A 16164-nucleotide genomic window follows, 5' to 3' on the forward strand; every position below is an offset into this window, starting at 1 on the left:
TATTTTATGTCAGGCAACTTTTTACTAATTTTCATTTCACTAGAGTCCTAAAATAATGTTGTTCACATATTATAGGCAATCAGTATTTGTTTAATTTAATTAGAATTAATTAATTCAATATGAACTGTTAACAGACAATATAACAAGCTTAGATTCCAGTTAGCCTTATTCTCTTTTTTATTCATTTTATTCTTTTATTTTTCCTTTCCAGTTAATTTTTTTATATTTATGGAAAGTGGCATGGAAGAGATTAATAAAGAAATTATGCACATGGATTTGCTGCTATAAGCCTTCAAACATTTAAAGAGATACATGTTGAGGAAAATGTATGCCATACATATAAAAAATAAAGGTTATGGATTATCAGTATTAAATACATATGCATATGTGGAAGTAAAAATGCAAAATTTTAGATTCCTGGTCAGTGAATCGTCTCAAACTAGGAATAAATGTATGGGCAAGCAAAATGAAATGATGGAGTTATTTGGAAAGGATTTAACTGGAACAATGAATATTAGTATGGTGATCTTATTGGTCAATGTCAAAAATCACAATACATGCATGAATTTTTCTTTTTCTTCCAGAAATCTACTCTACAGAAATATTCAAATTTATGCTTATATAACACCTCCTTCTAGACATGTCCTTGGATAATCCTCTTCCAACTTGACTTTGGGCTTGGCCGTATGACCTTGCTTATTTAACAGGTAAGGAAGGCAGAGAGATGTAAAATAATTATATATTGGGACATTTTCTGTCTTTCTGATGGAATGTCTCACCATATGAACTAGTCAAAGGCAGAATGGCTGAACAATGCAAGACCTGGAAAGTGGTTTCAGACATTCTAGTTAGCCCATCTTTTTTCAGCTGAGAACCCACATAGATGAGTCAGCCTGTACTAGGTCAACCAGTCCCAGCCTGGCCAACTCAGACTGGAAGAATGCCCAGCTAACACATAGAATTATGAGAACAAATGATTATTTTTGCTGGGGTGGAGGAGGCACTAAATTTTGCAGTGGTTTGTTAAAACTGATATTTATATCCCTCATCATTCTTCATTTTATTTTTCCCAACTTTATTCCATCCTGGTTGTTATTTTAGATGATGTGACACAGGCAGAATAAAGATTAAACCTGAATTCCGAGATCAGGCATTCCTGATATATGTTGGCTGGTGCCTAAATTAGTCACTTGGACTTGCTGACATAATTTAACTTAAACTGTTAGACCACTATTTCTTTATCTGTGAAAATACACTTAGCTATGAAACCCTTCACACCATGCCAAATTAAAAACATATATATATATATATATATATATATATATATATATATATATATATATAAAATCAGATGTATATATCTGATTATTTAAAATGTACTACATGTTGAAAGTAGTACTAGGAGTGAATATAAAAGACAGGAAGTATTTCAGCAGCAACAATCCTTAGGTGATAACAGGTATTGGTATTATTAATTCATATAGGATTGCTTCCATATTGAGAGCACGTTTCCTAATCTGTCAACCAATAGTTTGTATGTGTGCCATTATTCTAATGTATGGAGTTATAGTATCATATTTAAGGAGATAGCCATAACAGTGTATTAAAAAACTCGTTAAAATATATGATTTAGACATCTTTAAATTTTATGTTGAGACATCAATCAAATGACGGTTCCTTTGTAGAGTCTCCATTCCCAGGAAGATATTTTTATCAATGGCAACATTAGTTAGTACATGAGTATTACTAACAAAAACACTATTGCTAAAATTTTCTGGAGGAATAAATCCTTGATGTATCAGAAAAAGTTAAGCTACAAAAAACAAATGCCACTTTAGTTATTTTGAACAGAAAGAGATTTGATACAGGGAATTGAGTATTTATAAAAGTTGTTTTCATTTCTAGATATGTTATTTAGCTCTTTACTAAATGATTTGTGCTTTTAAAGCTGCTATCACATTTTATCTTTAGGAGAAAATACTATTTTACAATTTTTAACTATATGTATTTATGCTATAAGGTGTTCTTTTGTCTTTTTACTTGGGGGGGTGAAGTTTTTCTGTTATGTCTGTAACTTTTCATCACAATGGTGCTTTTTTTTTTCTCTTGATATGTGTTGTTTTTTATTGTAAGCTTGGTTTACATGGAGTATTTTTTTGTTGCCTATTGTTTGTTTTGATGGGGTCATTAGACAGTAATTTTTTCTATACAGTATATTTAAATTTTATTTTTGCCCTTATAGAAGCATTTAACAACTCTGGACCATTTTATGTTAATTTCTCATCTTTTGCCTTTTGTACATGTGGGTGGAATAAATTTTGATTCACTACCTTTTGCACTGATATTCACTATATACAGATGGACAATACTCATTGTAAGCCGCTCTCTGGATAAATAAGGAATGAGTCTTTCCTTTCCCATGTAAAAATTGTTTAATATTTGGAGAAAACTCACCTCATTCCAAATACTTACTTTCCTAACCCTCTAATCATTTCTGGGGCAACATTGCTTCCAAATAGTCACTGTGAAAGAGCAGGTTTCAGAGAACAGAATGGGGAGCTGCTCTGTGCACCATCTACAGAATGCCTTTTGATTGGGATGTTTACAGCTCTTTTAAAAATTAATTATCCTTCTCAACAAATTAGTTTATAGCAAGGACCTTAGTCACTTCTAGGAGGATATTGATAGTGGACCGGCATTTCAGTTTTATTAATTATAATCATTAAAACCTATGTGTACCTGGCCTAAAATGCATTTTTCTGATCAAACATAATTTCATGTTTAATCAACATAGGTTATTAATGAGTTTATTGATTCATTTCATTGGGGACAGAGTTAAATTTAACTTTAGAATATCTCCTGAGAGAAAAGCATATGACTGTCTCTGACTACAAGCAAAACTTGGAAACTATAAGCCAATTCGGTCATAAGTTATTTTCTCTGGCAAACTTGAAAGCCTAAGATGTTTTAGGAAGACTTTCTGCCTCTTCAAGACTAGATATATGTGACATTATTTTTATATTAATATTTTATAAATTCTAATAATGATTTCAAAACATTAAATAATAAATTTTCATAAACACAATTATATTATAAATTACTACCTATAAAAATAAATTGGCTATCAACATAAAAATTAACAAGCATACTTGGCATATAGTCACTGGATGTTTGGGTATTTATTATCTACATAAGAGGTCAAGACCATATACACTAAAAGGTAGGAAAATACACTGTATCACCCCCTGGTGGCTCTGAATGATTTCAGTCAAGGGCGCCATCCCACCTGAGTGAATCATAGGTGGGGGTGTTATGATGAGAGATTAGTCAGTATGTCCAAAAAAGTCAAGGGGTCCTATATTCACATTCTTTCTGGGATTATGGAAGTTTGCAGTGGTGGTACCAATTCTGTCCTTCCATTAGCTCAATTGCTATTTAATAAATACTTTCTATGTGGTAAGAATCATACATGGAATAAGAGACATAGTAATGAATAGGACAGCTTCAGCATGAAGCTTATATTCTTGTGAAAGATATTTTGATTCTCTAACTGGGAGCACACTTCAGTGAGGATCAGGAAGGAGGTTGTGGATGCTGCTACAATTATAGCCAAATTCTTCAAGATGTGATGGTGGGACACTTGAAAGGACTCATAGGAAATCTACCTTTGCCCCTCAGGGCAGTTCTTTCCTCTCCATGGGACTGGTCACTAAGGAAAACAATCCCCTCTTTGAATTAAGCCACTCAGGACCTGTGTATCTACATTCATCTTATCTGTCCTCAGAGCCCCCAACAGATTTTCATCTTCACCTGTGAGATTGTAGAATGCTGTAGCCACAGCTATAGCTGTCTCTTGTTTCCATGTATTTGTCTAGCGAAGGCTAGATGGTGTTGCATATTTGAGTTGATTAGTCATAGGCAATGTTTCAGTCTCCATTCAGTTTGAGCTATGCCACTTAATGCCTAAAGTGACACTGGGAAAGTCATTTGAAAAGCATTTAGACAATAATGCCCATTGCAGGTTGGTGACGGTGTTTAAATAATTGCATGCATATAGAGTGCAATGTGCCTTGAAGTCAATGAGGACTTAAAAGTGACGTATGGATTAGTACCCATGGAGATAGAGACACAGATGAAAACTATCTGAATATAAATATCTGAATAAAGGTATTTTTTAGGATTATCTATATTTATGCTTGTTATTACCTCTCCATCAGAAATATTTCCCCAAATTTTATCTAGATATAATTTTCAAGTAATTGGCAGATATATATGGGAGTTATTCTGTGAGAAATCCACCCAGATGGACCTTGGGCTCAAAAAAATCAGTTGACCACTGCTGTTACCTGATTCTTGGTGGCAAACTAAATAGATGGACCAGTTGGTGATTAGATGCATAGTTATAATTACTGTACATGAGAACCATACCTTTCAAGATTCAATTTTCTTACGGTTAAAAGCAATAAGACAAACATAGATGTATACAATTTTTTTCCTAAAATATAAAATTAATATAAAATTAATAGTGTTAGGAATTGAGAGGCTTTCTTAATTGGATTGCCTAAGGTCAGAGGCTAAAAAATAAGAACCAGAATATAATATAGTTGTTGTAAAGGTATTTTCTCCTTGAGATAGGGAAGGAGAAAATAAAGGAACTAAATAAAATACATGAAAATTAGTATCTGAATTTTCATCAGAGCTTAAGTGAGTTGAACAACCATTGTACAAAACTACCTCACTTGTCCTACATTCATACAGAAAAAAAATTCTATATGAGCAAAGCATTAAGATTACTAATTTAAATATTTTTTTTATAAAAACTTGGCAAAGGTTATGTTGTTAAACAGTTATCTTGTTACAAAGAATATACTGAAGGAGAATTTTATTTGTTATTAAAGATTGAAGGTCACATTATGAACATTATTTTACTCTAAAGTAGTAATTCCCCCAAAGGCTATTGAGGTTAATAGGCCTACTTATCCCCATTTGGATTCCTTAGTATTTGGACTTGTTTTCTATTGTCCTTAGGTCTCCTCCCTGGCTATTAGTTGACCAGCTGTCCCTTCTTGGTATTATCCATAACTTTGAGCCTCATGCCTCGTTCCCTGAAACTTCCAATTTGTTGTATCTGACTTACTGTGGGCAGAAAAACCAAACAAAGAGCTTGGTATAACCACAACTAAAGTAAAGTGACTTTTGAGGAGACATTTGAGAAACAGCACGGAGATTGTGTGAGCTTAAGAATGTGACTGTTTCAGGACTGTTATTGGCTGCTCAGGGGCTTAATTCTGGAGAAGGAGGTGAGAAGGAGCTTGCTTTAAGGCTCTTGACCACATTCTGGATGGTAAACATCACGACATTATTTATTTCTATTTATCAGTTAACCTATTTGAAAGTATCAGTGTCTTTACTATGGCAAATACAAAAGGAAGCTGTACAGCATGTTCTAGAACTTGTTCTTGTGAAGCTGCCCTTCCTAACTGACATCTTATTATGTATTTTATATTACTTGTGAATAAATAGTACCATTAATTACAAAAAAGTAATAGTGCTACACAGTTCTAAGAAATTCACATAAAGAGAAAATAGCTTATTTTATAAGATCAACTTTCAGCCAGTTAAAAAAAAATCAGGTGTTTTTGTGAATAACAATTTTTTGTTCACGTTTATTTCTTTCTTCCGATACATTTTTAAACCTCAGAATCAATATAAATCCTTAGGAAAGATGTATGCTTGAACATAAGGAACCAGATCATCTTGTGTTACTTATAATGTATTTCACTCCTTTTACTTTTGATTAAGTAACAGAATATATATACCAGAAAATATCTGTAATTTTACCATGTTGGGAAAAGTTAAGCTATACAGTAAGTCTTTACATTTTCCCACATTTAACAAATGCCAAATAAAATATTGTTGAATTTTTTCTCAGTAATAGATTATAAGTGGCATGTTTGTGGACTGTCTACTTCTTGGTATTTGGGTTTTGTTCACTTTTTGTTGCCCCACACTCTTTTCAGGATCCAGTTCTATAAATGTCTGATAATTCCATATATGAAAAAGACTTAAAATATGTATGCTCTGTTTATAAACATTGAAATTATCCTGTAATTTTTCCTGCTTGAAAGTGCTAACGTAAATATGAAAGTTGCAACTATGTAGAAACAATTTTATTCAAGTAGATTATACTTCTATACAAAATATTTCCTCACGTATGTTTTTTTCTACATCTTTTGACTCTAAGAAATTAACCTATGACTCAAATATGATTGCATTTCTTCATGTGATTTTGACAAAGGCTGTATTTTGGGGTCATACTCTTCCCACAAGCTAGAATTTGGTTTTGCTACACTTGTCTCCTTTCTTCCCATTGTATTCAGCACAATCCTAACACAACCAGCTGAAAGGAGCTGGATGACCAATGCTATTTTTGGTGCACATTTAGAGTGTATCCTTGAATAGGTAAAGTGGCTCTAAGATTGCAGATAAATTTTGCTAACTAAGAACCAAGAGAGAAGTACTGAAAAGCATGCTGCATAGTGACATGGTGCAGTGCGGGTCACTGTTGAGATTTCCCTTATTCTAATCCTTCTACCATTACACCCAGATGTTATGTTTTCTTCTAATCATTTTACTGTTTTAATCAGTCTCCTTATTGTATGCACTTTATTCTGCACTTGGTCCATTCTGCCTTTCCATCTGACGTTATCCTAAGGTAATGTAATTCATGTTCCACCTACAGACTGATGAATCTTCATAGATGTTTAGATCCTTGAAAACAGGGATGATTTCCTACCAGTCTTTCCATCTATCTGTCTTACTTTGACAGAATATACTACTTGCTCAGTAACAGTCATTAAACAAAAGGAATTGAAATCTAGCTCACAAACTCTTTTCTTTCCCCCCACTTTAGACTTATACATTGAACTGTCTGTTGTGCACAAACTGTAAATGTTCACCTGACATTTCAGTCTCCATTTACTCAAATCACCTTGTCCTGTCCCACCTTTCAAATCACACTCTAAGTTTATTATGCTTGCATTTCTTCTGTCAGTTAAATTTAACATCATCTACCCAATCCTCTTTCATCCTTTACCTACTTTCTGCACCTGATAAAACATTGACTCCTAGAAATTTTAATCTCCATATCTCAATTCTATCCCCTTTTCTACTCACTGCTCTATCATAAATCAGACCCTGACGTATTTCATATGAAATTATTTCTAAACAATGTTCCAGCCTTTAGTCCTATGCCATCTCAAAATTTCCCAGCACAAAACCATAACATATTGAGTATCAATGTCGCAGTGTTGTTCCTACTTTTAAAAATGTTTAAATAACTGATGGAAATAATTTGAATATTGTAGGGTGAATTGACTTTGTTCTCCAGGACCTGGTTGGTAGAAAAATGTTAAGTGTTGGCTCTGGGGTCAGGCTGCCTGGGTTTTCAGTCCATCTCTTCTGCCATTAGTTTTGTGATGTTGTACAATTTATGTGACTATTCTAAAACTTGTTTTCCCCATCTGTAAAACTGTTGTAATAGGATCCTCTCATATAGTTGTTTTGAGGATTTAATGAATGATCTATGGCAAGTGCTTAGAAGAGCTTCAACCACAGGAAAGCACTAAATGAATGTTAGCTCTTGTCATTTTCACTCTTTGATTAGGTGGCTTTCTTGGCCTTTGTAAGTTTTATTCATCTTTAACAGCTCAGATATGTATGAGTTTCACAAAGACTAGAAACATTTGTATTCTATTATAATACACGTAACATCATATTTTAAAAACCTCTTTAAGCCTCTGTCAATCCCATTGGAGGCACAGGGAATAAATCTACTTAATCTCCATGTCTCTTACACCCAGAAGAATGTTAGTAAATTGCGCTTTTTTTTTTTTTTTTTTTCCTTTTGCTTGGTGCTTCCTAAACAGACTATTTCCTAGTCTTCAACAGTTTCAAGATAAAAATAGAGCCTGGAAAGAATCAGAAACATTTTGAAATTCTTTTCTCACTCTTAGAAAGTTCCATCCTCTTTCAAGTCATTTTGAAACAGGGGATATTACCTTTTCCTCTGAAAAATAGTTCTTTTAGATATTTTCTGGTGTCAGCCACTTTATCCATCTGTATCGTTATCTGGTGGCATTTTCAGTCACCACACTTACCCGAAACAGCAACTATTTTGCTGAAAACAATATTGCTGCAAATAAATTATGGAATCCACACTGCAGTTTTTAATATTTGGTGCAGATAGTACTGATATTTCTCCCTAGAATAGTAACACTTAATCTCCTTGCCTTTTCAAGTAAATGACAGTGATATGAGCTGACTGATGATATTCTTGCTGTCTTTGATATGTTACTATAATTAACTATTAACTAATTAGCAACAGATTTGATACATATATCAAAGTTTTTGTATCTGTTTCTATTGAAACCATTGCTGATACTACTGCAGATGCTTTGAACTAATGAAGTTATAGAAATTCTAGAAAATTTCTTTTCACTGCTGTCTCCATGTGTGTGTATGTGTGTGTAACTGTGAACCACATGCCATCTTGCACATTATGAATCACTGAGGGCTGGGGAGAAAATAAAATGAGAGACATGAAGCGATGATGTAAAATGTTTATAATTTGGGGAGCCTGAGTGGCTCAATCAGTTAAGAATCTGACTCTCGATTTCAGCTCAGGTCATTTTCTCATAGTTCCTGAGTTCGAGCCCTGCATTGGGCTCTGGGTTGACAGCACGGATCCTGCTTGAGATTGTCTGTCTCCCTCTTTCTCTCTCTGCCCCTCCCTGGCACTCACTCTCACTCTCTCTCTCTCTTTCTTCTCTCTCAAAACAAATAAACATTTTTAAAATGGTATTTAAAAATAAAATACAATACAATATTTATATTTACAGCATTGTCTATGTTCCTTAAGCCAAATTGAAATTCTTTACAAGTCTCCACAGTTCTTTATGCAAACACAGCATCCTTGGCTCAGCCACCTTTTTCACTCAGGTTGATAATGTATCTCAGGATAAAGAAATCCTTTGCTCAGATAAGAAGCACTAATAACTAATAAATCACAGGTAATTAAAACTACCATACTTGGATCCCAAGCTCAATAGTTAGCTATAGATAGAATACGAGAAATTAATGACTTAGTGTACTAATTTTAGTCACAAACTATGGTCTTTATCATTTATGGAATACAAAGAAGTAAAGAACAGGGGCACTTGGGTGGCTCAGTCAGTTTAGTGTCCAACTTCGGCTCAGGTCATGATCTCAGGGTTCGTGGGTTCGAGCCCCAAGTCGTGTTTTGTACTGACAGCTCAGAGCCTGGAGTCTGCTTCGGATTGTGTCTCTCCTTCTCTTTCTGCCCCTCCCCCGCTTGCGCTCTGTCTCTGTCTCTCAAAAATAAATAAACATAAAAAAATTTGAAAAAAGAAGTAAAGAACAAATCTGTACTGAATTCACTTATATTTTGGAAGAAAGCAAAGGGGTAAAATGTGGAAATAACAACTTAACATTGCCTATGATAAGAATAGAAACAATGAAAGCAGTAAATAATATAGAAATTGAGAGGAGGAACATTTCTGAGTGGTATTAGGTAGTGCAATATGTTGCATTCATAAATTTAGGAAAATAAAGCAAAATACAGTTGTGTTGAGCCTATAAACTAATGCTATTTTATTCTGAGCAGTCCAATGCATTGTGAAAAATGACTCCAATTATTATAAATCAGAAACATCCATATTTGGACTGAGGAAGAAAATACTTGTACTTTCAAATAAATATACATATTTTTAGTTAACAATCATATTATTCTAAATATTTTGGGGAAAAGTTCAGAATAAGTTAAAATTCACAAATTGTTTTCTGGTATAACAATTTTCAGATATATTCAAATACATTTTAATAAGAAGTGTTTCCAACTCATTCTAACTCAATAAGCTTTTCATTTGCAAAGAAATTTGAGTCCTTTCAGCCTTGACTTAAACTGTAGATAAAATAGTTTTGTGCAACATAGAATAAAGGGCTTTTAAGAGATTTAGAAAATTTACAGATAGAAAATAGCTCATGCAAAGCAGTGTGATGAGATAAGTTGTAAAGAATTCAGAACCATACAGATTAATTTTCCTTTAAAATACAAATTGAATATGGAACTATGAGAAAAACAACTTGGGAGAATAAAAGTAGATCACAAAATATTTTAAAAAGTATTTCCAAATATTTCCCATGTATTGTTTTCAGTAAGATAAGTTAAAAGAATCTGCCTAAACATGCACTTTGTTTTAATGTTTGTTAGTCACAATCAAATGATGAGCTTTTATAGTATAAATGTTTCTTAAGTAATTACAGTTGATTCTGAAAATTGTGCTATTGACTACAACTTACATAGGTATTCCCCACAAGACTTGACTATTTTCAAAGTACATACATGCAAAAACTAAGTGAAGATAGATTAAATACATTAGAAAGCAATATGCTAAGATGGTTTATTATGGGTTAGTAATATGGCATAGTGGCAACTCATTCTACCTGGTTCTGTTGACTATTTCTTCTTTTCTAAAGCCCCATCACCTCCTTAAAACATGCCCCTCCAATATATATAATATACTCAAATACTTTAATATCAGGGGAAACATACACTCCACCAGATGTACTATTTAGCTATGTTCAAACAACTGTACTTTACCTACTGCCATTGTCCACAAATATCTTCAAAGAGTAAGCCACACATTTTTTCCTTATTCCAGTTCAAATATACTTCTTCCATATACTCTCCTCCTAAATTTAAGTGTAAAAATAATTTCAAAAATAAGTCACTTATACAAAATGGTTGATAAATTCATTTACTACTATTGGCCACAATTTTATTCAAAGATACTCTCATCTGCACTTATCCCTAAGTGATGGTATTCCTTAAGTTTTACTTGAACTCTCTTCCATTTTCTACTCTACTCTTTCACAGAAATCTCATCCACTTTTACATCTTCAAAGGTCATCTTTGTAATATGATTTGTAAATCAGTGTTTCTTGACACTGTAAATATGACTTGTAAATCAGATTTTTCGCATATAACCAATTTATAATGGGCACATGCATTTTAGATATCTCCACAGGCATCTTGAAATAAAACCTAGTAAACCTGAATTCTCATCTCTTCATCTGGAAAAGTATTTGAGGCATCATTCGTATTTCAACACCTAGCATAGAATCTGACACATTTTTACTTAACAATTATTAGCTGTAACACTTTATTCTAATTAATAATTGGGCATTTTACTATTAATCAATTAAATGTCTCTGTAGACAAATATTGTATTATAAACTTACTTATGCGTGTACATCTTATGTTAACTGCTCTTGCCACAAAAGGAAAAAACAAACAATACACAAAGGAGGAAACTTTCACAGGTGATGAGTGAGTTTATAACATTGATGGTAATGATGGTTTCACAGATGTATATTTAGCTCAGACACATCAACTAGTATATGTTAAATATCTACAGGTTTTATATGTCCGTCGTGCCTCAATAAATCACCCTTTTAAAAAGTTGTCTTCAGCTTCAGCTTACTTTACCCAATTATGGGAAGTATACTTTGAATACTTTTTTTAAAAATTAAATTTGATGGCATCTGGTCAGTGAGGGTTAGTTGCCCTTCTAGGGAAGCCTATGAAATATAACCAAATCTGCAGTTGTGAACATTAATGGGAATACACTCCAGAGTAAACTTTTGATTCCCTATATACATTACTTCATTGATTTGGGGGAAAAGTTTTAATTTAAATGTTTTATCTATCACCAACCATACTTTGTTCTGCTGTTGCTCAACATAAGTTCTTTAATATTGGATTATTAAAGTTTTATGGACTATTTATAACATAGTATTTCTCTGGTAGACATTGTTGGCCAAAGCATGCTACAATATTAGATTTTTCTATGACATGTAAACATGGTGGCATAATGTGTCTCCTGTTTACATTTTGGCAAGTCATTTAAAAAGAGAAAAATTATGGTAATGTAATTAGGATAAATAATAAGCCAATGCTACTAGCTTCATGGCTATATAAAGAGAAGTGAATGAAGCATTTTCAATTAAGCTCATCATATTGGTACTACTTAGATCTGTTTTTCCTCTGGCTATAGACATCAGCTTTATTTGTCTATTTAACTGATTTTATACAGATTTTTAAAAAATACTCATATCACCTTCCTAACATACCAATTAATGCATTAAGTATCAAATCATATGGATGAAAATAGGTTTTTCTATGCAAATTTTGTGACACACTTCTCTATAATTTTATTATATATGGCCATACACCATATGTTAGAAAATAGATCCAAAATAACATGAAAGGAAGAAGTAGAGAGCAGAAAATAAAATACACATATCTCTAATTTATTCATAAAGTTTAGGAAAGCATTTTTAAAAATCCTGGAAAAATATGTGCTACTCTTTAGTCGGAAATTTGTCAGTGTGACATGTCAGTCTTGTCAGAAAATGCAAGTGAAATTTGCACTATCAACTGTAATACAGCTTTAATTTAGAAGACTTGAGTGGTGAGGTAGAGAAGGTTAACATGGGCCCAGTCCTCTCTCCAGCACTGAGGAAGGCATAAAGGAGTGTGTCTGTGTTAAGAGGAAATCTAACATTTTCACTAAGCTTGAATTCAAGTACAAGTAAAGAAAGAATAAAACAATCATGATCTACAAAATATCAGTGTAAAATTTCACTTGTGAACTGTTTAAGGATTTAACAATTTAGTTTTATTTAGATTTTTGTTTTCAATTTTGCAATCAGAAAAATGGTTTGACTGAATTAAATAGCAGGTCCCACTTACAAATTTCAAGATATTTAAGACACCTCTTTGAAAACTGATTTATACCATCCTACAGATTTGTTATTCATGGTTACTATTGCATGTTTACATAAGGCTTACTTATGTAATTTCTGCTAGGACTCATGTGAATAGTATCCATTCTAAACTTTCTTAATGATCTGTACATAGAAGTTTCTTAGCAGGCACTAACAACATTCCTTTTCGCCTTGAATTCTGAAAATATTCAGTATTGAACTATTTTTCTGGAAATGTAGTAGTTAATGAACTCAGATAATTATTTTAGAAGCCTTTCTTTAAAAAAAAGTCTGTAGTTGACTTAGTTTTTTTACTATGAACTATTTGTTATGCTATACTGTTTGCATTTGATCATTAACGTGTTGAGTACACTTTGAGATAGGTATTTTGTTTATCTAAAGACAAGGTATATGTAAATATGAAAGAATTGGAAAAGTGGATTTGAGATAGCCATGGATTTTTTTATGCAATAAATATTGGTGAACATATGAAGTAAATCAAGTGATTGATTGGTACTATACATTTCATCTATTGGAAATTGACTCTAAATTTTGTTCCAATGTTAAATAACTCAGTCACTCAGCTCCTTCTAAAAGAAAATCAAACAAGCACATAAACACAAAGAAAATAAAAGTATACAAATATTAATGACTAAAACATCTGAACCAGAAAACTGTTTCAGCATTTCCACAAACATTATTACCTCCTTTATGCCTCGGACACATAGAAATACTAGATTACAAAATAATGGTTAAAAGAGAAGCAAAACAAAAGGAATAAAATCTTGCTTTACAAATTAAAACATAAATTATAGATATGGAAGTGAGGTTGATTAGTTATTGATTAGAAACTGATTGGAAATTGCTGAGCCTATAGACTTATTTGTGAACTTAGAACAGCTGTTCAAAAGCTAAGTTACATTCTCATCATTTTATTGACTTTGATTTTTGAGAAATTCTTACTTTTTTTTTCCCAAAGTGAACCCTACCCTTATATTTTATTAAGATAACAAACATCATAAATTAACTTAGCTGCTTACTTGGATTACAAAAGAAACATGACTCAATATGAAAGTAAGAAACTATCTACAAATCACTGTCAGTAACAAATTGCAATATACCATGCATACAGGAGTCACACAGAGCAAGAAACTCTCAAACAAAACAAAAATATCTTATACCTTGCAAATCCAATTTTTTCTTTAAAATCATTCGTGAAAAGGATTCTCTCAAGTAAGAATTGACACCTCAATTAATCAAGCATCAGAAAGCTACATTATAGCTATTTACTATACAAAGACATCTTTTCTCCTCTTTTCCTTCTGAATGTCTGTCCCAGAATCACATAGACTCTTTTGCTTCTCTGACACTCCCCATTCCACCATTTCTTCAGGTCGTGAAAACTGAATTTGCTGAAGACCATAAATCTGTTGATATGATGTTGTAAAAATCACACATTTTGGGAGCACCTGGGTGACTCAGTCGTTAAGCATCTGACTTTGGCTCAGGTCATGATCTCACGGTTGGTGAGTTTGAGCCTGTGTCAGGTGAGCATGACTCCCACTTTGGGTGAGCTTGACTTGTGCTTCAGGTGAGCTGATGCCCCAATTCTGGTGAGCTCCAGCCCCACTTAAGGTAAAAACATGAGCCCTGGGTGAGCCCCACTTTGTTCTCTCTCTCTCCCTCTCCCTCTCTCTGCCCCTCGCTCACTTTTGCCCCTCCCTTAAAAAAACAAAAACAAAAACAAACAACAAACAACCAAAAAAAAAAACCACAATATATTTAGTTGCTGACCATCTGCGGTTATTAGACCAGCTGGTAACTGGTTGGTAAATGCCTCCTCTATAAGTTCTTCACTTAGTCCTTCTATAGCTGTGACTGTTCCCCCAATTCTTTTCTTTCCTTTCATAGCCTCTCTGAACTTCTGAATGTATAATTTTAGCGGTTCTACATAACTTTTGAAGCCTAAGGTAGACATGGAAAAGACAATATCTTCTCCACTGTCTTCCATTTTTCTTGATGACATCTTTCACTTGCTTCACCTATAATAAAGCTAATGAATTCATACATTCTTGAACACATTCTTGGGCATCTTTTCCAATCTTTCCCATTTGAGGTATGGCACTTTTCATCATCCTAGGTACATTTCCAATCGGAAAATATATGTGTTTCTCTTTGAAACTTAACTTTGAACCATTTATGTCTTCTTGATCATTCATGCTGTCTTCAGTATCATCATGAGGTAGTATAACATGACTTCCTCCAAAGTAGTGTATAGAATGGATAGTGGAGAAGCATCTATCACTCTATCACATTTATCACAGTAACACTGTCACCATCCATCCCCAGTGCAGCTCTGGTTGGCTCCAATTACCAATCGGCTATTTGGTTGGACAGAGAATGGCTGCTAAGGAACTAGTCCCAGTGTAGAGATGCCAAGTCTTTTTTTTTAATACACTATTTTTTTGAGGAGTAGTGAGAAGAGTAGTCTAAAAATATGAAGAACGATTCCAGATCGATGAACTATTTGATATATCATTGAAGATAAATTATTTAAAACAAAATAAATGAATAAGTAAGTTTATAATAAATAAACAAAAAATAAATAAAAAGCAGTATTACTTCACTTCTGGAGTGCCAAGTGGCTGTACCATGTTAACTCCCACCAGCAATGTGTGAGAGTTCTTCTTGTTCGAATCATTGCCAGCATTACGTGTTGTCAGTGTTCTTGATTTTGGCCATTCTAAAAGTTGTGGAGTGGTATCTTATTGTTTAATTTTCATTTTTCTGATGATGTATGGGACAGGACATTTTTTATATGCTTATTTTCCATCTGTATACCTTCTTTGATGAGGTGTCACTTAAGATCTTTGCCCTATTTTTTAATCATATTGTTTATTTGCTGAAGTTTGAATGTTAAGGATTCTATATGTTTTGGATAATAGTCTTTCATTAGATGTGCATCTTGCAAATATTTTCTCCCATTCTGTGGCTTGCCTTCTTATTCTTAGGACATTGTCTTTCACAAAGTAGACCTTCCCCCCCACCTTGGAAATTTATTTATTTATTTATTTATTTTTTTTATTTTTTTATTTAGAGGAAGGCAGAAGGTGAGGGAGAGAGAATCTTAAGCAGGCTCCACACTTAGCATGAAGCCCAACACGGGGCTCAATCTCATGGCCATGAGATCATGACCTGAGCCGATATCAAGAGTTGGACACTTAACTGACTGAGTCACCCAGACACCCAGAGTAAACATTTTTATGAATTTTAACAAAGCCCAGTGTATACATTATTTCTTTGATGGAGCATGCC

At 33.3% G+C, this 16164-nt stretch overlaps 1 pseudogene; it reads right to left on the minus strand.

Annotated features, from left to right (window-relative positions):
* Positions 1 to 14138: 14138 nt before the first annotated feature.
* On the minus strand, positions 14139 to 15107 carry LOC132680316 (nuclear transcription factor Y subunit beta pseudogene; annotated as a pseudogene).
* Positions 15108 to 16164: the final 1057 nt, after the last annotated feature.

This window comes from Panthera onca, chromosome A1, assembly GCF_046562875.1.
Source record: "Panthera onca isolate mPanOnc1 chromosome A1, mPanOnc1 haplotype 2, whole genome shotgun sequence".
In the NCBI taxonomy this organism is placed as follows: Eukaryota; Metazoa; Chordata; class Mammalia; order Carnivora; family Felidae; genus Panthera; species Panthera onca.